Genomic DNA, 22,298 nt, shown 5'->3' on the forward strand with positions numbered 1-22,298 from the left:
TCAAAGGCAAGGGTGGTTTCAGGTTTCGCTTGTCTGGGCCCCCACATATGTAAGCGCAGACCTTTGGACTAGGAAGTGATTGTGTGAATGTTTCCCAAGGAATCTTCCTTCCCTGTTCATTTATGCAGTTTAAAAAACTCTACCTCCTCAGCTTGACCTGGCTTCTGGTACTTTGTGTTTGCACTTCCTAAGTTTTATCCATATCAGAGCCTTTGGATACTCCTCACAAGCTCCCTTTGATGCCTGTTTTCACTTGTTTCTTGACTGCTAGTTTTATGCCATTCTAGTGGCATAAATGCTAGCTTTTAGGCTATTATAAGCAGGGTGTGGGGAGCTTACAAAATTGCAGGATTGTATTCTTTTTCCCTGGTTTGAATAATCATTATTTATCAATTGCTCTTTAAACATCACTCTTTCAGACAGGAGGGTTGAGACTTTGGCTCCTCCCTTCCAAGTTGGCTGCACTAATTAAATTACTTGCACAAGGCCTTGTTACTTCTTGCTCACAGGTAGGGTTATTATTCTCGCTGGTCCACACATGTATGGCCATATTTGGGATTATAAAACTGAAATATCTCTATTGGTAAATAGATATTGCTCCAAGACTTTCACAGGCTCTCTGCCACCCAGCCTGCCCCGACCTGTCCCCTGGGATCTCCTGGGCTTCCCCAAAATCAGCAACTCAAGGGTTAATGCTTAGCATGGCAAGAGGGCTCAGGTTCCCCCCTTGCCACCAGCCCTACTACTGCCTTCAGTTCTGATTGGCTGGTCCAGAGCTACAAAGGCTATTACATATTTGGAATCTTGCTCTTGCTTCTCTAGACCAAGAAGTGCCCAGCCTGTCTTCTAACACTAGGTTTCTTCAAGATACGAGAAGGATTTTCATCAGAGGAAGAAACGTCCACTCCAGATGAAACAGGGAGCACTCACTCCTGATCAGGTATGGTGCTGAGCACTTTACCTGAAATGCTTTGTTAATTCTCACCAAAGCCTTGGTGAGGCTAATAGTATTTCACTAATGGTGTTAATAGTATTTCATCCATTTTGGGCTTGAGAACAAAAGGCTCATAGAGGTTGAGAACTTGCCGAAGACTAGAAGTAGAAAAACTGGGATTTGTATCCAGGTGTGTCAGGCTGCCAAGCCCATGCACTGGGCTTTGAATGAAAGTCCTTCCTTTCACCAGCATTGCTCACTAGATGCAGGGTGTCCCTCAAGGAGTGCCTTCTCCAGTCCTCCTTGCCTGGATTCTTGAGTTCTGATAGGCAGACTCTGGCTTGTGAAGCTGTGTAGATCACCTTTCACCAGGAATTGGAGGGGTGGGGTGCCTCTTATTCTCATTTAAGTAATTACATCCATTGATGTAATTGACTGGATCTTTGAGTTCTGATATGCAGACTCTGGCTTGTGAAGTTCTCCAGATCACCTTTCACCTGGATTTGGAGGAGAGAATGCCTCTTTTCCTCATCCGAGTAATTACATCCATTGGGGATAGCACCGAATGAATTATGCCTTCTTTTGTCTATAACCCTTTCCAGTGTGACTTTGCTGTTCACCCATTGAGGGGTAAAGTCTATTTCCCTACCGCCTGAATCTGGACTGATCCTGGGACTTGCTTTGACCAAGAGAATGGAGTAGAAGTGATGTTCTGAAATTGTCAGACCAGGCCTTAGGAGGCCTTGCGGGTTCAGCCCTTGCTCTCAAAACTCATCCACTATGTAAAGAAATCTAGGCAATCCTGCTTCAGAGAGACCACTTGGAGAGGGAGACCATTTGGAGAACTGAAGCACCCCAGCCAGCTGTCAGCAGCAAGCTTCCAGACCTGTGAATGAGGTTCCTTTGGATCTTCTATTGTCAACTTTGTTTGTCTCAACCGACCCCGTGTGGAGCAAACACAAGCCATCCACACTGAGCCCAGACAACTTATGTAATTGGGAGCAATGGCTGTTGTTTTAAGTCATTAGTTTTAGGATGGTGTGTGATGCAGTGATAGATAAGCGATACAGTACATCAAAGGAGAGGAAAGCTGTGCTAAAATCTAAAAGAATGATTTACTTTTTAATAACTTTTTAAGAGTATAGATTGACTTAACAACTCCACTTTTTTTCTTGGCTGAGGGTTAAATAATTTGTTAACAAAGGAAAATGTGTTATGAATGCAAAGGAAATTGAAGAAACCCCTTAATCTAAAGAAATTATTATTAAAACAAATCCATTTGTACCCAACATTTTCCTAAAGTCAACAACTAAGCCAGAATAAAAGATATTCTTGAGAAAATTGGCAAATAACTTTAATTACTTAAACATTTCTTTGAAAATAAACTATTCGTTTCTCTCTTAGAGCAGTTCAAGATGAAAACATAAATACAGGATCCACAAAGTAAGGTGGGTAAATGTCTCCATTACTGTCTTTGAAACAAGAGTTTGGAAACATTACAAATCATTATATATATATACATCATACATATGTGTACCTTTATTTAAATTTAGCAAGTACTTATTGAGCTCTTACTATAGGTGAAAGTAGTATCACACCTGTGATAAGCACAAGATGTGCCTGGATAAATTAGATCTATGCAAATTCTCCAAAGCATTCAATAACATATAGTGAATTTTCACCTTCTTCAGAACTCTTAAACATTTCTAACATCTTCTGACCTCCATTTCTAGAGTGGACCAGCTGGGTGTCCAGTTATTTAGTGAAGTCTCCATAAATATTTGTTGAATAAATGAATTGATTAAACGACTAGAGACGCTGATAAAACGGGGTCTAAAGGAAGGAGAAGAGAAGAATCAAGGAGGTTATAGGGGATGAGGAGGGAGAGTAATTTAAAAAATAATCATCAACCTCTCGGTGATGGAAGTTAGCTGAGCCTTTCTCTATTAGGAAGGTTGTTCTCTACTTTCCTAATTGGGCATCCATATCTTACAGCTTTCAAACACCAGGTCTGAAGAAAGGTAAACTCAAGTGGATACAGCAGTATGTGAAATTAAGCATGATTGTTAGCTGTGCTGGTGGTGCATGGTGTACATGCACCATGGCTACAGGAAATGGCAGTCCTGGACTCTGTCCTAGATAGACTGCCTTTGTGGTTGTACGTCTAATCATAGACAGCCCATTCCCAGGTGACAAAATCAAGGAAACACAGAGGTGGTTAGTGAACATCTGGAACAATTCTAGGAACATCCCATGAGGTAAAAAGTTGAGTCTTTGAAAGGCTCACAGAGGATTTGAGGATTATCTTCAGCATTTGAACTGTCCCCATGTGGATGGGACTCATCTTGCTCTGCATGACCCCAGAGAGCACAGAGTGGACCAGTAGCAGAAGTTATATCTCTATAGGACCTGGAAATAAAGTTCTAAGTGGCGTAGTGGCGCCAAATCCCAAGGGAGACCGGTTTTGGAGTAATGTACTTCTTTCAGCTGTTTAATGACTCAAAGCAGTATGGCTTTACAACAGATCAGAGGTTACAGATGTCTGAGGGGAGGCTGGAGGTGGATGGAAGACATCCTTGCCAATGACATGAAGAGCCAATATTCTGTAGCAGAGGGCCTGGGTTAGAATCCCAGCTTTACAGTTTAGTATTTTGGGCAAATTACTTAGTGCCTCCATGATTCAGTTTCCTTATCTTTAAGATGGGAATATAATAGTACCTTCTACAATGGGTTGTTTGAGGCTTCAGAGAGTTACCACTTGTAACCACTCAGAGCAGTGCTGGTATGTGGAAGGCACTTTGGAAGTGCTGGCTGTTAATCTCATCATTTCTGCAGGAGGGGCAGGAAGCATATGCCTGGGAGTCGGAGTGCCTTCTCTCCTTTCACATGGACGTAGTGTTTTATAGCTCACAACACTCTTTCACATGCACCAGTGGATTTGATCCTCACAGCAACCATGTGAGGACCAAGGTAGGGTTGACGGGAGAATTGAGAAGACAGGTTTGACCTTGCAAGTAAGGAGGGTGAGAGTCCTGGCTTGAGCTTGAGGTTTTTGACTAAATCTAGTAGTTACTTCCTTGCACCAAATTGCCTCTTCCTTAGTTTCCAATTTGTCATGATAGCTGGACAGCAATCACTGCAGTATGAATCTGAATAAATGACTACATTTGGCTTTAGAGAGCATAGTCATCTCCATACTCCAACCAGAATCTAGGAATGATGGACCTGTGATTTATGTTGCAATATTTCTATCTGAAAGTAAATAGTTAACTCATAAAGAAGGTTATCTCCTGGTACACACACTTTTCTTTTGCTATAAAATTTTCATGCCACATATTTCAGCTGTGTTGATTGAAAGTCAAATTATGAGCCTCAGGGCAAATGTAATATGAAGTTTCCAAGAGCCTCCCTGAAATTATTACCAGTTTCCCCAAATTAACTTCCATGAATTGATCTCAGTGCAAGAGTTGATCATACGAAACATGAAATAAAATGATAAATATGTTCCCAGATTTTTTCGCTTGCAGATTTAAAGGGGTCAGTGCCACAGATGCCAGGAAAGATGCTCAGCTACTCTGACTTCCCATGTCCTATGTCTTGTGCTACCTGACCTGACAAGTCTTTGAGTGTGGCGGCCAGTCTGTGGAGAAGGAGAGTCCTCCAATCTCATAATGGGAAAAGTGAGCCCCAAATACTAGCGCTATTATAGCTGAACCATTCCATTTTTTTCCTTTCTAAGGTGGGAGTTAAATGAGATAATGTATGGAAATCGTTGGACAGTGCCTGACCCATAGTAACTGCTTAATAAATGCTTCTTAAAAAAACGTTATGCAGAAGAATCCAGGATAGTCATTCTATTGGCTCCACCATTCTGACAGCTTTTCCAGGGAGCTTTGCGCCCTTCATAATATTGACTAAAACTCCATTTAATCATCCATTGTATTGTTTATTCCTTGAAATTCAAAACACTGTGAGCAGAAGTCAATCATTTCATTTATTTCCAAGAAATAAAAATAAAATCCCAAGCCCCTCAACCAACTGAATGCTCCTCCTCTCCACCTAGGGGATTCCAGAGAAACCTTAAAAAACTGAGTTCTTGGCCACGACTGATTGGGAGGTCGGACATGCCCCGTTAACTGCCATTAAGCTAACTGCCATCAAACTTTCTTTCCTAAGGTTAAACAGAAACTAGCCTTTTTGAAAGACTTGCTCCACCACTGATTTCAACCAATTGCCTGACAATGCCTCTCCCTTTCGCAGTTTCAAAACAGCAACTGACCACATTTCTTCCTGATAGAAAGCCACAGGCAGCAGAGTAGTTCTGGCCAGTCTATGGAGGCTGTGCACTGAGGGTCTTCACATCTTTGGCTTCACCTTTTAATGTATAGGGTCTAATTGTAATACATTGAAATGTTCAGTCTCCACCCCAAAGCAAACATGGGATGCATGTAACATACATGTTAGCTTATTATGCATTTGTGTGCCTCCCCATGATGAATATTCATAGCTCCCCCATAACCTGCTGAAATATATATACTTAGCCAACACATTAAGCATACATTCCTGCCTCTTCCTTCCCTCCCTCGAGGCTCTTTCTTTTGTGCTTCAACCAGAGGGTCCATTTCCCACCTGCAGGTTGTGGTATCCTCCGTCAGAAATAAAGCTCTCCTTTCTAAATTTATAGATTTTGTAACTTTTTTCAGTTTACATTTCCAGCTTACATTCATTGTACACATAGCAAGCATTACTGAAACAAAATAATTGCTTTCAGAGAGCTGGGTCTGTTGGAAAATCAGACAAGGTAACAGAGGAAGTGGGATACGCTTTCTATGTGTTTACTACTCTGAGTTCCTACTTTTTTCTTTTCTTTGTCCTGTGGCACATTCCCTGTTCAAACCAGACCTTTAGGCATTCTTTGCCTCAGGGACGTGTTGTTACAGCAGAACACAGAAAGACGTAAGAGTCAGGTCTTGGCTTTTGAGTTTCAAAATATGTTTGAAAACTCAACCTGTAGACAATAGTTTGAAAGAAAAGGCTTCAGGATTCTAAGAAGTTAGGACTTTGGGACTCCAAAAGTCTTTGCCTTGAGGGAATAGGATCTAGAGAATATAAGATCAGTCAGAGATTTTTTTCCACCCCTATAAAACTTTGGAAAATTTGGCGCATTAAAAAATATTTTATTTTACATTTAAGTATTTTATTTTCCAAATTTTTTTGCTCCATAAAATGCTTCCTGGGCTGGTGGAAAAGAGTTGGAGGGAAGGCAGTAGAAAGGATCACCTTAGAAACGGTCCCATGGCTCTCAAGGCTGAGTTCTAGGAAGGGTGTATGAGGCATTGGATAGCATATCCAGGTAGGTTTGGGGACCACCTGGAGCAGAGGGTATCTGCACTTAACTTTCTGGGTGGAGCCTGAGAAGACAACAATTCCTTTGTTTATCCAGACACATAGGGGGAATGGCAACAGGTATCTGGACTGGAGTATATATGTGTGTAAATTGCTTAGAATGGCACCCTATACTCCGTTATTCCTACAATTTATGTGACTTCCTATTTCCATTAAAATGACATTACATTCATTATTACATTTACTATTCTTTTTGTGGATCAGACACAACTGTGGGATTAGGTTGGGGCATCACCTTGTCCTCTATTTGGGCCTGAGCCTCTCCTTGTAGTTGCCCTTAGAGTGAAAGGTGGCATCCCTCCTCTTGGGAGGAGGGCTGGCCAGATGGAGGACAGGCTCTGGGGACCTAAGACTTTCCTGGTCACTTTGCAATAAGGACAGAGAGCACTTTACCAGGGAGGCCTCTTGTGAGCAATTGGAAGTGTGACTGGAAGGCAGCAGACTGCCTCAGTGGACATGACATGGCTCCCTGTGGATACTCCACTGAGGGCTTAGGCTGATTATTAGGCAACAAGGTGTCATAGAAAAGAGCCAAACTCTGTAAAAACATTTAAAGAGACTTATTCTGAGACAAATATCAGTGACCATGGCCCATGACACAGCCCTCAGGAGACCCTGAGAACATGTGCCCACAGTGGTCAGGGTGTAGCTTGGTTTTATACATTTTAGGGAGACATGAGACATCAATCAAATACATTTAAGTATACATTGGTTCAGTCCAGAAAGGTGGGACAACTTGAAGTAGTTGCGTGGGGGTGCAAGGGGGAAAAGGTATCCAGGTTATAGGTAGATTTAAAATTTTTCTAATTGGCAACTGGTTGAAAGAGTTATCAATAGAAAGAAAATCTGGGTTGTGAAAAGAGGTTGTGGAGACCAGTTTTATCACGCAGATGAAGCCTCCAGGTAGCAGGATTCAGAGAGAATAGATTGTAAATGTTTCCTGTCAGTCTGTGTTGATGTTCAAGTTGGAGGGGTAGAACGAGGCATGTCCGACCCCCACTTCCTGTCGTGGCTTGAACCAGTCTTTCAGGTTAAATTTTAGAGTGCCCTGGCCAAGGAGGGTGGCCATTCAGATGACTGTAGGGACACTTTGAATTTTATTTTTGGTTTATAAGGATCTGGCCTGAGACCCTGCCTGCAAGGAACCAGGTGGAGGTTAGTCAGCCCCATGTCTGGGGCCAATTCAGACCATCTGCGGCAGCAGAGGTTCTTACAAGACACAGTCCCAGATGTCTGAGGGACTTTATGGGAAGGTAGGTACTAAGTGAGGTCTTAGACAAACTTTCCAAGATACAGTTCTCCAAAACTTGGGTTGGCAGGCCAGGATGGCAAAAGAGCCAAGGGTATGAGCTTTGACACCAGACAGACCTGGATTTAGCTCCTGACTCTGCCATTTATCAACCATGTGATCTGGTGAGTTACTTTCCTGAGTCTCAGTTTCCCTGGCTATAGGCCAGAAATAATTTTAAACTGCCTGCTTTTTGAAACTTTGGTGAGAATAGTGCTTGGTATAAAGTAAGTGCAAATTAAACAGTACCTAACATGATACTGTCATCTAACAAACACTTATGTGATACTTACTATGTATCAGGCACTTTTCTAAGCACTTTGCAGATATTACCTCATTTAATCTTCAAAGCAGCCTTATGAGGTAGGTAATTGGATTCTTTGTTTTCTGTAGGTATAAACTGAGGCACAGAGAGGTGAAATAATTTGTTCAAGATTCCCACAGCTAGCAAGTGGATTCAAACCCAGGCAGTCTGGCTCTGTATTAGTCTGTGCAGCCTCATGATCATAATGATGTTCCATAAATGACAATGGCAAAGGCTATGAGGAGGTATAAATATAATGCAGAAGGACCCACACCCCTAGCCGAAATGTTGCTAGCATTTACTGTGGCTGTAGCAGGACAAGCCACAGACAAGAACCCCTCAGACACCGAGTTGTAGAAGGAAAGGGGTTTATTCACGAGAGCATCAGCAGACTCACGTCTCCAAAAACTGAGCTCCCTGAATGAGCAATTCCTGCACCTTTTAAGGGCTCACAACTCTAAGGGGGTCCACGTGAAAGGGTCGTGATCAATTGAGCAAGCAGAGGGTATGTGACTGGGGGCTGCATGCATCAGTAATCAGAACGGAACAGAACAGGACAAGGATTTTCATGATGCTTTTCCATACAATGTCTGAAATCTATAGATAACACAAGCAGTTAGGTCAGGGGTTGATTTTTAACTACTAGGCCCAGGAGTGGTGCTGGGCAGTCTGCCTGTGGATTCCATTTCTGCATTTTAGTTTTTACTTCTTCTTTCTTTGGCCGCAGAAATTGGGCATAAGACAATATGTGAGGTGGTCTCCTCCCTTATGGCAAGGTCTTGTGTTCCTTTAGGGACAGAATTAATCCACATTTCTGTGATGAAATACATGATCCCCTGCCGACCTAAATACCCCTGCCCCTGATTTCTTTTTAAGAGACTATTTTTCTTGAGTGGTGATTCAGAAAAGAGAACACCATGGGCTTGGTTTATGCATTTCACTTTGTTTTCAAACTCATTTGCTTGTGGGTTGCATGGATGGAGCCTTAAAAGTCGCCTCCTCCACAGTTAGAGCTCCTGTGGGCCTGGGACAGTGAGAAAGCCCAAGTCTATACAACGGAGACCACTTCGACTGCTGCAATCAAGTGTCTGCTTGTTCCTGAGCTAAGTGCCCACCTCTGTGGCTATACACCTCCCTGGGCACGGGACATTATCCTTGTCACAGCACTTAGCAGAGCAGTTTGAAATGATCTGCTTGTGTGGTGAAATAAGGTGTTTCTTGCAAAAAAATCTCTTGCAAGAAACTCAGTCACAGTGAGAAAAGGACTATGCTTCCCAGGGGCTCCTCTCTGGGCAGAGAGGGAGGACTGGGCCATGGACTTGCTGGGCTCCCCAGCCTTCCCAGAATGGCCCAGGAATAGGCTTGGTTCTAGCAGGCACTTGGGGTAGGAAAATAATGTTGCATGTTCAAGGATGAGAGAAGGAAGAAGATCTTTTATAGGTAGGGTGGCAGAGAAGCCTTGGGGACAGAGTTGAGTACAAGGACAGCCCTAGAGCCTTGGGCACAAGTTGGGAGAGAGATATATAAGAAAAGGAGATTTAAAGAAATAAAAGAATGTGGGTAATGAACTGAATTCCACATTCAAATTTTCAGAACATTTTCTGAAAGACATAAATGGAGATTAGAATTCCGTTTTAATTACTTTTAGTCATTGGACTTATTTCTTTGAACTCACCACTTAATCAAGACAGGGCTGCATGGGGGTCCCAGGATTTATTTTGGTTACATGTTTCTCTTTTCCACTATGTTGTAAAATTCTCAAGGGCAGTAACTTTGTGCTTTCCATCTTCATATCTTTGATGCCTAGACTAGGGCCCAGCACAGAGTGGTGCGTTTGTATTAGATGGAGCTAGGGTGATCAATTCATCTTGGTTTGTCCGTCATTTTACTGGATTTAGCACTGAAAGTTCCGTGTTCCTCAAAGTCCTAAGGCCCAGGCAAACTGGAATAGTTGACACCCTAGGATGAATCAACAAATCCTGACTTGCTTTCTTGCCTTTAGCGAGCAAGAGCTTTTGCAAGACTAAGTGGATGGCTCAGTCGAAATCTAGCCCCACCTCTGGTCAAAGCCTCCAGCAGGGAGTCTACTGGAGGCACCATCAGTGGGAATGCTGTTGTTTTCCTGTATGGCTCAATCTCACTGGATAATAAATTTGTAGTGAGGCCATTCCAGCTCCAGGCCCAGCTCAGCAATTTCTTGAAAGGCCCTCACTATATTTCACACAGACCCCAGCAGCTAGTGGGCACTCATCACTGCTTTCTCAACTATGCCAGAGGCCCACAAGGATGGCCCTTTCGTTCTGGAGAAAACTGGCTCCATCTCAGTGTAACAGCAAATAACTTTTTTGGGGGTATCAGGACATTAAAGGAAAAAGAAAAAAACTTAAAATCCAAGATGAAAGATTTTATTGAATGTCCACCAGTCGCAGAACCTCACAGAATTCAAATTTCAAATTGGTGGGGTAGCTTGTCTGTCCAAAGTCTTGGGGAGAATCCCAAATGGCCCTGAGCCAAAGGACATCACCTTTGTATAAAGGAATTAACTATTTACCATGGGGCAGAAAATCAGGATGTAAATAAATATACAAGATAAGATGAGATACATGCTACAGGAGAGGTTCAGATGTATGCTTATGAAGGTTCAGAGAAAGATAGATACAGTTTTCATGGAAGATGGACACTGAGCTAGTCTTGAAGGATGGATAAGAATGGCCCACGTAGAGTTGGGAGCATTGGAGTTTATTCTAGGCAAGGTAGTACAGGAATAAAGTCATGGAGGCAAAAAAATAACAGGGGACAAGTTCAGTAAGAGCATAGGATTCATGAGCCAAAATGAGGCTCAAAAAGAGGTGGGACCAGGTAGATGAAGGTCTTATCTGCCAAGCATGCCAAGGCATTTGGCATGTAGCAGAGAATCATTGAAGAGGGAGAAGAGGGAGCTGATGTGCTGAGGACCTTAGTTAACCATTTGAAACTATTAGAGCTCAGTAGATGGAAGAAGAGAATTAAGAGTTAAGAGGGAGGGGAGACTGACTCCATCATGAATATCCAAATGCTCTGTTGGGTTGGCCTTCCAATCCTAACTGGCCCAAGTTTGAAGCTCCTCTTCTCCCCAGCACTCTATTCCTCTTAAGGCTGACATTTTTATTTGCATGAAGCCTGATGATAGCACTCCTTTTCCCTCAGGAAAAAATCCACATTCCTTCGCTAACATCTTTTGGACCTCACTTCTACCTACTTCTGCACCTCATTTCTGGCAATTTCTTATCAGTCTCTATGCTTTTGCCATTGTTGATTTTTTGAAGCAGTATTTTTAGTTTCTCAAACCCTCTGCTTCTTTAACCTCTGGGCCTTGGAATATGCTGTTTCCTGGTCTGGAATTTCCTCCCTCTTTCTTCCTTTCTTTCTTTCTTTTCTTTCTTTCTTTCTTTCTTTCTTTCTCTTTCTTTCTTTCTTTCTTTCTTTCTTTCTTTCTTTCTTTCTTCCTTCCTTCCTTCCTTCCTTCCTTCCTTTCTTCCTTTCTTCCTTTCTTTCTTTTCTTTCTCTCTTTCTTTTTCCCTCCCTTCCTTCCTTCCTTTCTTTCTTTTCTTTCTTTCTTTATCCCTCCCTTCCTTCCTTCCTTCCTTTCTCCTTCCTTCCTTCCTTCCTTCCTTCCTTTCTCTTTCCTTCCTTCCTTCCTTCCTCCTTCCTTTCCTTTCCTTTCCTTTCCTTTCCTTTCCTTTCCTTTCCTTTCCTTTCCTTTCCTTTCCTTTCCTTTCCTTTCCTTTCCTTTCCTTTCCTTTTTGACAGTCTCACTCTGTCACCCAGGCTGGAGTGCAGTGGCGCGATCTTGGCTAACTGTAACCTCCGCCTCCCGAGTTAAGTGTCCTCTTCCTTTTCTTTACCTGTTAGACTACTCCTCGGTGTAAGTGGCTTCCTCCAGGTAGCCTTCTCTGACTGCCTCTTCCATTAAGATTAGACCTGATGCAATATATTCCATTAGAAGCCTGTGTTTATCCTGTGGCAACCTGTTTGCCTGCACACTGCATGTACTATTCTCTGTACTGTGAGATTCTTGTGGACATGGACCTTTTCTGAGATGCTCTCCTCTGAGTCAGTGTAGCACAGTGGGAGGAGTAGGGTGCCCTGTGTGAATGACAGGACAACTTTGGAACATGTCTATTGAATCTCCTGGAAATGAGTTTCCCAAAGATGATTACGTTTTGAACAGAAGACTTGGCTGAGCATGTGCTGCAAATGGATGACAGAGATGTGAAAAGAGAACAGCCAATTTATCATAGGGAACTTAGAGTCCAAAATTCAGATTACTAGCAGGTACAAGATTAAAAGCTCCGTTGACATCTGTCTTTGGCTGGTCCAGTATTATTCTTTCATTTTCTGGTAATGGAAAAACCAAGTGTTGCTTATGGGGCCTCTGCTTATTATATAAACATGCTATTTTTATTTCCTTCTTTTAGCACAAGATGAAAAGGGTCCAAGGAGTTTATCAGCTATTCAGCTATGTCCTAGAAGAAAAAAAAAAAGCAGTCACATAGAAGGTCTTTGGGCAGAAAAGAACCTTCAGAAAGAGCCAGAATCCATGAGTTTTAGACCTGGCTCTGTAGCATCCCATGACCTTGAGTAGTCTTGTCTCTGTTTGTGCTAATAATATTCATTGTGTGTGCTAGTCATCTTGCATATTTTATCTTATTTATTGTTTAAAAAGAAAATATCTTGACAAGTAACATCCCCCTACTTCACAGATGAGGAACCCATGGTTAAGTGACTCTCCAACCAGGGTTTGGGCCCATTGTCACACAAATAGTATAAAAAGATAAGGGTTCAAACTCAGGTCCATTTGCATCTACAGTTGAACTCTTGATGACTACACAATATTTCTCTTGGTTTCTTTGTCTGTTAAATGAGGTTTCTTTCAGCACTGTCATTCTTAGATGCACGAGGACAAAATGATTATCCAAATTTTTAGCCATACTCACAGATGATGGGAGCCCTGTCAGAAAATAAAATACAACACACACACATTTTGAGTTGGATATTTAATGTAAAAAGTCTTGGAAAAACACCTTTATTTCTTCTTCCAAGCACATCTAATATTTAATCTTTATGCATGCCATTATTGTGTCTGATGAAAAAAGGAGTCAGTTATGCTGTGCTGAGATGGCTTAATGAAGTCACTGCAATAGGCACCTTGCAAATGAAAAGGCAACGTGTGGGAACGTAGAGTGAAAATCTTCAAAGATGACGAAAGATAATAATCACCCCACCCCTTGCAAAAAGACTGATCTGGATGGAAAACAGTACTTCTGTGGTGTTCACTGAGAATTCCCAAGGCTGAGTCAATGCTAAGCAAGCTGGGAATATTCTGGTTTTGTTTGTTTGTTTGTTTGTTTTGTTTTTTCTCGTATGGCATCCAGAAAACCTAAAAGGATAACTCTAACTCTCTAAGCCCAGTAGAGTGGGATGATTAAAGCACAGATTCTGAAGTCTGACAGCAAGGGGTTCAGATCTCAGGTTCTGTGTACTGGCTCTCAGAATCAGCCCTGTCCTACTAGACCCAGGGTAATTCATGTTTCTGTGCCACAGACCTTCTGGCATCTGGCGAAGCCCATGGACCCCTTTGAGAGTAATGTTTTTAAAAGGCTAAAATAAAATAGATTTCTTAGGAAACCAATGATCTTGGCTATGAAAACGTACAAAGTAATAAATTTGTGATATAATAATGTATATGTTTATTAATGCTTACCTGTAACTTCCATGGGTAAAAAAAGTCATAATATTGTTAATTCTTCTGTGAATAGTGACCTATACTGTAATTGAAATATATACTAAATTTCAGCAAGATGTTAGTGAAAATGATGATGTTATTGTTTTCCGCATCTCAGATCATGAGTCCCCTGAATTCTATCCATCATCCCAATAGTCCTCTGTACCACAGGGGTTGAAAGTGTGTAAACTACATTTTCCAGACTTTGTCAGCAGAGATCTGGTTTGGGCTTTTCCCATGGGACAATGCTTGGGCACTTAGGGACAGACAAGGAGGAATGGAATTCTTCATTCAGCCCTGGCAGCAGTGGCACCAGCGGCACCAGCAGATGGCTGCACACCCGTGAAGGCAGCAGTGGAGGCTTATGGTCTCCTGCAGCAGCCACCTGGGCAGCACAGGGGCTGAGGGGCATGGATCAGAAAAGTGCAGGCTCTGGGGTGGGCAGTGATTTCCTGTAGTCTTCATCTATGGATCATACCATGACCTCTCCTTTGCTTCTCCAGCCCTCTTGATGATTTTGTAACTTAATTCTGTGTACTAAATCTCTCTCTACTTGAAGTGTCTAGAGTGGTTTCTGCCTTTAAGATTAAATTATGGGCTCAAGAAAATCCCTAAACACCAAATCTGTTTCTTCCTAGTTCTGGTACTTGAGTAAGTTAATGGACCTTTGCCTCATTCACATAATACCTAGCTCAAAGGTTTGTTGTACAAACTTAATGATGCAGTACATACAAAGTATTTGGCACATAGAAAGGTTTCTTCCAGTATTAGCCAGGAATCTTTGGCCTGATCAACTATATTTATGTTGGGATGTCATTTCAGAGAAAGTGGATTCGTTGTCTGCAATTGGTATGGGAATCTGAAATGGCTTGAAGTGTCCATTGGATAAAATTAACTGGGTCATTCTATTTATTTATAAGGAAAGTTTTAAAAAATGATGAAAAATGCCATTGGAAAAATAAAGCTGTTACGATTGGTGCTGCTCCTTTGGTTTTGCTAATCTCAACTATGATTCCTTGAGCAATTGTGCTGTAATGCCCCATGATCAGCCTAAGCTCTAGCGGAGTTGTACATAATAATGACCATATATTTCCAAGTGTCCTTAGAAATAAATCATTATGGATGATCTCTCCCTCATTCCATTTTAAGTAGGATTTAACAGTAATACTAAACCTCAGGGCAAGCTGTCTTCACCAAATTCTGAAGACCGATATTGAACCAGACTATGAAGAACCTGTGAAATATCTCAGTTGAATTCTTTGGATAATTCTACAGATTTTCAAAAATTTTTTTTGCAGGCAAAAGATTTGTCAGTATGAAAGATAGTGAATGTCAGGGGCAATAGTGCCCACCATGAACTAGGGAGTGAAGGAGGTAAGAGAGTCCCTCCAGAGGAAAATGTTACAATCAATGCAGCCTGGTCATAACAGAGAAAGATTGAGACCTGAAGGAGAAACAATGATTTTCCATTCAGAAATACTGTCTTGAATGTTTGATTTATTAAAAAGGAAAGAAAAGCAGAGTAGAAAGGCAAAAAGATGCACAAACAGTGTTCATCTGATTAGAATGAAAGAAACTTTCCTCACCAGACTCAGGCTATCCTGGCCCCATGGTAAAACCTGCCCCATACCATAGAAATGGGGCAACGGGCTTTCTTGGCTGTGTCTTTAAACATTGGATTCATGCCCATGTGCAGACCCCACGCTCACCCAGCAACACTACTCTGACGATGTGGCTCTCCCAGGTGGTTCTGCCTACAGAGGTAGTAAGGGATGATCATAAAAGGAATGTCAACAACAATAGCTGATATTTGTTGAGTGCTTTCTATGTGCCAGGAACTGTTCTAACATATGGTCTTATTTAATCCTCATAATAACTCTACAAGGAAGATTCTATTAACAGCTCCATTTTACAGGTGATGAAACTGAGGCCCAGAAAGGTTATGTAACAAAACTGAAACCCCGCAGCTGGATTCCAGAGTTTATTAACAATTGGGACACTGTAGGGAGCCCCTGATATGGGCCCAGTTGCATTTTCTCTCATCCATGTGCTTTAAGGCTTTGATCTCAAATTATTTTACTCTTTTTCATGCTTTAGCCTGTGTGCTGACACTAAACCGCCAAATTTGAGTGATGAAAGCAGATTTTGCTTTCTTGAAATACAGATTACATTTCCAGTTGGCTGCTTCAGAAATCCATTTAGTCAGTGGAATTGACGAGTGGAGAAAGCCCATACAGGCTGTATTTTGAAATCCCTTATTTGTAATTCCAAAAGCAAATCTAACAGGCTTATTTTTGTCTCTAATTAAGGTCTGCTTTTATCTACTTCACATGACTTCCTTTAGCTCTGTCTCACCTTAGATGATGTCACCTCTTTTATAGGACAACCTTCCATCTTGGTAGCCATGGATCTTGGGTCTGTCAAACTATAGAGGCTAAACTCTGGGGCCAGGCAGTATACTCAGTGTGCTCCTATTGTAAGAAAATGTTTAGGCCTAACAGTTCCAAGGATGAGCAGATCTTTAACACATACTTCCACTCAGCATCCTGGACTCCTGAAGATGCATACAACTATAAGGTGCTCACTTGGGAGCAGGCAGAGCTGGGGCATACAATCAAGCAAGAATGAGGGGCGATGGAATGCACAACCAAAGCCGTTTGCTATGAGATATTTGCAAAATAGCTGGAAAGTTCCACTTGATTTCTTTGTCCATGTTCTAAAGATTAGAAATGATATTGTTCCAAGTCAATTTAAAGATGTGGCAAGCATACTACAAACAAGGAAAGGATAATGCCTTGGGTCCCAGAGTGGTTGACCTGACACAAGTAATAACACTTGTCCCTAACTGTTCTGAAAAGACTGGAGTGGCTTAACACTCAGAAGAGAGAGTGTGAGCCAGGGATGAGATGAAGGAGCAGAGGGAATGAGAGAGAAAATGCCATGTCCATCTACTAAGTGGTCTAAAGAAAACACAAGCTGCCTTATCACAGTAGCACTCTTCTGGTAAAAAGCCTCTGAATTCCCAACAGGATTTTAAAGTTCAATTCCATTAAATCAACTTCTATTCAGTAGAATTCCATGTCCACCAAATAACCCATGAGAACCTTAAGTGTTCACAATTGTGTGATTTTTATCCCATCATAAATGTTCTAAATAATTTGTCCACACAGGGTAAGTTATACACTCCTGAGAATTGAACTTAATTTTCAGACATTGAAGTCTTTTGTCTTTGTCTCCACTCTGACATGTTTTTAATGTCAGCATGTATTTCAGTGGACTGGAAAATTCTCATTTTATAGCTCAACATCAGAGATCAAGAACAATGCAGTGATTTATTTGAGTGGGGCTGCAGCTCTGTAAATAATTTTGAAGGCACTCTTATACTCATCTCAGACAGGGATATCATACCTTTGGAAATTTTGTTGTTGTAGTTTCACTTTTCATTAGTTTGTTTGCTTTTTGGCTAAGTGGAACTAAAAGCAAGTTAGTCTGAAAATACCCATTAGCTTATGTCTTGGAAGTAATGGGCACCTGGCAAGAAAGGACACCAGGAAGGGAGCACATAAATGCTGCATTTTAATTCAGGAGTCTGTGTGGAGAGTAATTAGGGAAAATTGGTGAAGGAGTGCACTTGTAATATATGACAACACACATTTAATATTCACAGTTTTTGTGGGTCAAGGATCCAAGAGCAACTTAGTTGGGTGGTTCTGACTTGGAATCTCTTAAGTCAAGCTGTTGACCGGGGCTGCAGTCTCTGAGGCTTGTCTAGGCTGGAGGTTCCTTTTCTGAGCGCATTCACGTGACTTTGCAAGAACCTTTGGTTTCTCACCATGTAGGCCTGCGAGTCACTCAGTTTAGCTTACAGTCAGAAGGAGGGGAGTTAAACTTCACGTCTTGAAAGCTGGAATATCAAATCACTTGGACATATTTTTAAAGCCAAGGCAGTGTCCATGCTTAAAGTAAACTTCAAAAATGTGAAGCATTAGTGTTTAAGAGGCTCTGACAGTCCAGGAGAGACAGTCCAGGAAAGGAGAGAAGCTGTCTGACCTGCGTAGATAGGAGAGGGTCGGTGTGGGCACAAGCTGTCCTCATGGATAAAAGAAGAGTCAAAGCAACAGTCAGAGCCCTGATGAGAGAGGAAAAGTTCCAAAGCAGAGGAAGCTGAGATCAGAAAAGGCAGGGAAGTCCAGGCACGGTGGCTCATGCCTGTGATCCCAGCACTTTGGGAGGCCAAAGAGGGAGGATCACTAAAGGCCAGGAGTTTGAGACTAGCGTAGGCAACATAGTGAAACTTAATCTCTACAAAAAATTTTAAAAAGTTAACCAGGCATGGTGGCTCATGCCTGTAGGTCCCAGCTACTCAGGAGGCTGAGGTGGCAGAATCATCTGAGACCAGGAGGTCGAGGCTGCAGTGAGCGGAGATTGCACCATTGTACGGCAGCCTGGGTGACAGAGCAAGACTCTGTCTCCAAAAAAGAAACAAAACAAAACAAAACAAAACAAAACAAAACAGGAAAGACAGGAGACAGCTGTGATGGAGTGGTCCATGAGCTGGGTCTGCCAAGGTGAGGAGGTAGAGTGTGCAGGCCTGGCTCACAGGCCAGCGTCGGGGTCAGAGGAGCTAGAGCCTGGTCTGTATACCAGGGAGGCTGCAAGAGAGGGGAAAGGGTTCTGGAGGCACAATGTGGCTTAGCCACTTACCTGCTCTGAGGCTTGTGGGAAATTACTAGTTTGCCATTTCTGTTGGATGATGATGAATATTGACAGATTCATGTGGTTCATCTGAATATTTTGCCTCCTTGAACCTTGGTTTCTTTAGTGCTGAGATGGAGATGATAACATGTAACCTGAAGTGTTGACATTGAGATTAGAGATAACACATGCCAAGGGCCTAGTCCCATGTCTGGCAATTGGGGGACACAATAAATGGTAGTCCCTTTTGTTATCAGGTTGACCAAGGTGGGCACAAAGGCTGAGACATCACGAGAAGGAACTCGGGACCACTTAGCTTAAGAAACAAAGAACCATATTCATTCCTGACCATCTCTAATTCAACTTAAGGAGCCTCCCTCCCCACATGGGCCTCTGATTTCCCATTTTTAAAATGAAGAGATTGGCCTTAGAAAAACTCTAAAGGCCAATGCAGCTGGGAGATAAATGAAACAAAATACTCAACCTCCTACGCGGTATAAATTGCTGTATTTTCACTAGCAAAGTGGAGCGTCGAACTGATGAGATAAGTAATGGTGATTCTAGCCCTGCATTTTGTTATTAAGGTTAAGTTGTCTCTGTGTGTGTGTGCATGGGGAAGTGGGGGGAGGGGGTATGTGTGAACGTGTATGTGTGTGTGTGCCTGTATTATGTTGTGTGCATGTGTGCTGTTAGGTGTCTGGCTGAATCTTTGTGTGTATCTGTGTTTCTCTGTATTTGTCTGAGGGTAGAGGAATGAGGGAAGAAGTGAAGGCAGTAGCCAGAGGGGAGAGACCATGAATATTTACTGTGCTTCTGCTCAGTGCCTGGGGCTCAGGATCCAGCAGTGACAGGTGGGAGTCTCTGTCTTTGTGGGACTGTTGCTTTAGTAGGTCCAACACTGTTTCATTCTGCACTCTCAGAAACAGAGTGACCCTAAGTTTCAGAGTTGGAGAATGGAGTTTCCAGAGCCTTGGAAATAATATAAGGCCCACACTGTAAATGTTAATCATGCAGTCGGGAGCTGCAGGCCCCTGAGGAGGTCAGTGTGGATTATTCCTCTTACTGGGAGTTCTACTAGGGAAGCCTCATCTCCGGGTAGAACTAGGGGCTGCAATGATTGATGTGGCATAGGAGCAGAGGGCAGCGGGCCTTGAGCTTACATGTAGAACAATTAACATTTTTATGGCTCCCCCACCCCTGGCCCCTTCAGAAAACACTTGGCAAAAAAGCCAAACTTTCCAATTATGCCATCTATAAATTTAGTGACATTGACAAGAGAAGCAAAGAAAGACAGTGTTTGCTTTGACTCAGGGCTGATTTCCATCCTCTCACTCTGTCCCTCCTGCTGGGAGCTTCCCCATGGAGCATTTGAGGAAAGATAGGAAATAATCATTCAATGGTTACAATGGAGATTGTTGGTTTATGGAGCTAACATATGCTGCCATATGTACTTTTTTTATTGGAAGATTATACCTCATTGACTCATTTCCTTGTCAGCCCAGGCAGAAACTAAAGTGCACCCAGGTCCCATCAATAAAAGGGGCAAAATTAAATTCATCAAAGAAATGGATGAAGCAGGGTCTGAAAGCACATGCCCAGGATCTCGGCTATGCTTGCACTAAGGAGAATATTCTGACTGCACTGGAAGTTGCTTTCCTTGAAGATGTCTTCTTGATATTTATCTCAATAAGGGTTTCTGCAGCTTTGTCTGCGTATCTGTTATATTCTAAGTTCCTTGAGCCTGGGACTGCAGGTATATGTTACCTGTGAGGGCTTAAGAAATTCAAGAGCTCTCTGGATGAATGGACACGTTGGAGAGTGGACATGCTTGGGTCAGGGCTTGTTGTGTGCCAGGCACTGTGCTCAGTTCACCATATAGGTGAGGATCCATATAGGATGTGTGATCTATGTAGGATCTCAGCTCTTCCCAAGGCAGCCACCAATCTAAGTTGTGGCTCACAGAGAATCAGTAGAGAGGAGTAAGAGAATGAGCAGCTCTCGTCCTCCCTTTGAAGAGGGTCCGAAGGCATGCAGTCCCAACAGCTGGCTGATGTCCCAGTAGCCTGGCATCTTCTTGGCCATCCTCGTTGCTGAGTTCTGAACCTTATCATTAAACAACAGTCAATTCCACCAACAGATGTCTTGCCTTGAGATAGAAATGGGTACCAAAATGAGAAGCAGGATGCCAGTGAGTGTGGGCACATTTTGGAGGACTGCACAGGGCAGACTAGTAACTCTACCCTCCAGGCTGGTGTGTCATCTATATCTGGAGGGCATGGAGCTTAATGCCCACTGGGCATCAGGCACAAGTTGGTGTATCTATTAGATCAAGAGGTGACCCAGCCAAAATTCTCATTGCACCAGGGTTTAAGGAGCCTCCTGGAGAGCTTATCCTAATGGCAGAGGAACCAGGCAGGGCAAACTTGAGAAGCATCAAGTGTTATCCAATGAAAAGACCTTTTTCCTTGTTTATCACTGATCTTGGGCTCTGTTTGATGGACGACTGAGGTCTGTGGTGAGCAGGCTGCTGGAGGGGGCTCTAAGGGAGGTGACCAAGGAGCATTGTTTCTGAGCCTTTCTGAGAGCATATGAACCCCGCCTCCAAGAGCATATAAACCATGCCACTCCCCACACACCTCTTCATGATCTTTTGTCATTTTGAACACCCAGGGACCTCTCAGAGAGCAGCAGGATCTGGGCTTGGCACTGGGGCCTTCAGAGCCACTGATATGTCCAGTAGTACGGTGCTGCCCAGAGAAATGGTGGCACCAGGGGAAGTAGAGGTGGAGCTCACAGGGTGGCCTTGGCTCAAATCACAGGGTAGTGAGGTCTCAATGGTGAGATTCTACTCTCTTATGCCAGAAACGAAGTAAGCGCCCTCTTAATATTTTGAGCATTGTTGAATGCAGAACTCACCCTTTTTTTGGCTGTTCATAATAGAATATTAGGTTTTTATCTCTTACTAATTTGGGTGCAGAAGTCCATTTCTTTATTTGGGAAGAAAAAATTGAAGTATTTTCAAAGAAGTGATGTGCTAAGTTGGGCCATCATGTTATATCATTTTCCTCTAAAGGCTTCAATTTACCAAAAACTGTGCTTTAATACGTGATCATGCTGTGTCCCTGTCTTTTTTTTTTTTTTTTACATAGCTGCATTTGCAGAGAACCCCTTGTGGATTAAGAAGCCCAGAAACATCCATGTTGGTGTCTGCACTGAGGGGATCCTCTGAATCCATCAGGACGTCTGGCAGGTGCTATGTATTTTTTAGAAGTTGGAGATGCTGCCATTTGGGGAGTTGAAGGCAATTTCCACATTTTTGAATGAACACTACAATTTGTCTTTGGGGGTAGATCCTCCTACGTTTCTGCAAGCACTCTCTCTGTGTGTGTGGGGGGGGGGTTGGGGGGCCTTTCAGTCATGAAGATGTTTGGTCAATAAAAACCACCTCATTTTTCTTGGGGAAGCTCCCACATGTACCAAACAACAAAACGGAAGTCCTACAAACCGAGATTCTGAGTGTTCTGTTCTGAAAAGAAAGCTGGTAATGCTGGCAGTGTGTCCTCTCTGAGCTGGAGCCGGTTCAGTTTCATTCTGTTTTGCTCTTACCTCTGTGTTTGACCTGCTCATACCCAGTGTTAGAATACACATGCGTGTTCTCACTCTGGCATCCGCAGACAGAAGGGAGCTAGGACCAGATAAGGGCAAGAGGGGCACCTGCCTGAACTCATCTCTTTCTGGTGAGGAAAGAGTATGAACAGGACCAGGGTCAAGCTTAGACAGGGTAGACTGGACCATTGGTATAGTTCTTGGGCTGTTATTTTATTTAATTTTTTGAGACAGGGTCTGGCTCTGTCACCTTGGCTGGAGTGCAGTGGCACGATCTCTGCTCACTGCAACCTCTGCCGTC

This window comes from Papio anubis, chromosome 5 (assembly GCF_008728515.1).
Source record: "Papio anubis isolate 15944 chromosome 5, Panubis1.0, whole genome shotgun sequence".
NCBI classification, from domain to species: Eukaryota; Metazoa; Chordata; class Mammalia; order Primates; family Cercopithecidae; genus Papio; species Papio anubis.